Source organism: Bison bison, unplaced genomic scaffold, assembly GCF_000754665.1.
Source record: "Bison bison bison isolate TAMUID 2011002044 unplaced genomic scaffold, Bison_UMD1.0 scf7180017864066, whole genome shotgun sequence".
Classification (NCBI taxonomy): Eukaryota; Metazoa; Chordata; class Mammalia; order Artiodactyla; family Bovidae; genus Bison; species Bison bison.
The window spans coordinates 746,110-747,888 of NW_011494638.1; positions in this window are offsets into that span (position 1 = coordinate 746,110).

A 1,779-nucleotide genomic window follows, 5' to 3' on the forward strand; every position below is an offset into this window, starting at 1 on the left:
TTTATTATTGCTCTTGGAAAATGGTTTTGCTGGATCACTATCCTAGGTTGTCAACTGTTTTCTCTCAAACTTTGAAAGTGTTATTTCATTGTCTACTGTCATTCTAATTACCATCCTTTTGTAGGTGATCTGCCTTTTCTCTTAGAGAAAAGATCACTTTGTCTCTGGTGTTCTGCAGGTTTCATTATGATACATCTGGGTTTAGATTCTTAAGAAATTTAACTTTCCTTGGCATAGATTATTTCTTCCTCTATCTGTGAACTTTCATCCTTCTGGAAAATCCTCAGCAATGATCTCTTTAAATACAGCCTTTTGCATTCTCTTATTCCTTCTGAGACACTGATTAGACATATGCTAGACATTGTTCTTTTTTCTGTCTTTTCTCTCTTTGCTACATTCTGGTAGAGTTTTTAAGACTTCTCTTTCAATTAGCCAATTTTTGCTTCAACTGTTTCCAATCTGCTATTTCATCCCTCCGTAGAGTTTAAAATTTTTTCTATACTAATGTTTTGTGTTTTAAAAGTTCTTTATAGATCTTTTCTCAATCAAACTCATTTTCATTGTCTCTTTTTCTCCCACTTCTGTGATTCTGACTTTCATTTATCTAGATACTTCATATATTATTATTATTTATTGTTTATTTGATAATTCTAGCAATGAAATAAAATTTATATTTTAAGGCAGGTCAAGAAAAAAGTTAAACACAAAATTCCCTCTGTGTGTTTGGGCCTCCTCCCTCCCTCCCTTCCTCTCTCCCTAAAGTGCAGTGTGCATTACACATGAACCAGAGCTCCTCAAAGGTGGGAATGCCTGCTCAACCCTGAAGAGCAATTCTTTTTCTTTCTTCTGATGCTAGCAAGGCAATTTCTTAAAAGAAAAGAGTTCTTTGTGGCTTTGTAGAGGGTCATGGCGGAGAAGGCGATGGCATCCCACTCCAGTACTCTTGCCTGGAGAATCCCATGGACGGAGGGTCCTGGTAGGCTGCAGTCCATGGGGTCGCTAGGAGTTGGACACTACTGAGCGACTTCACTTTCACTTTTCACTTTCATGCATTGGAGAAGGAAATGGCAACCCACTCCAGTGTTCTTGCCTGGAGAATCCCAGGGATGGGGGAGCCTGGTGGGCTGTCGTGTATGGGGTCGCACAGAGTCGGACACGACTGAAGCGACTTAGCAGCAGCAGCAGCAGAGGATCATAGTGACTTCCTGCTGGCTTTGTATATGCTTACCTGGCCTATGTATCCTTGGTGAAAGTGAAAGTGTTAGTCGCTCAGTTGTGTCTGACTCTTCATGACCGCATGGATTGTAGCCTGCCAGCCTCCTCCTTCCATGGGATTCTCCAGGCAAGAATACTGGAGTGGGTTGCCATTTCCTTCTCCAAGGGAACTTCCCAATCCATGGATACAGCCCACGTCTCCTGTATTATAGGCAGATTCTTTACCATCTGAGCCACCAGGGAAGCCCAATCCTTGGTGAACTTTACATAAAGTGTCAGTATATCATATTGATATATGATCCTTTGTCTTGAAAATGTATATGACTGTACCGTCTAACAGATGGAATAGTTCTCAGAGCTTTCTGAGAATCTGCTTCCTAGGTTATAATCCTCAGTTCAGTTCAGTTCAGTCTCTCAGTCGTGTCCAACTCTTTCGACCCCATGAATCGCAGCACACCAGGCCTCCCTGTCCATCACCAACTCCCGGAGTTCACTGAGACTCACGTCCATCGAGTCAGTGATGCCATCCAGCCATCTCGTCCTCTGTCGTCCCCTTCTCCTCCT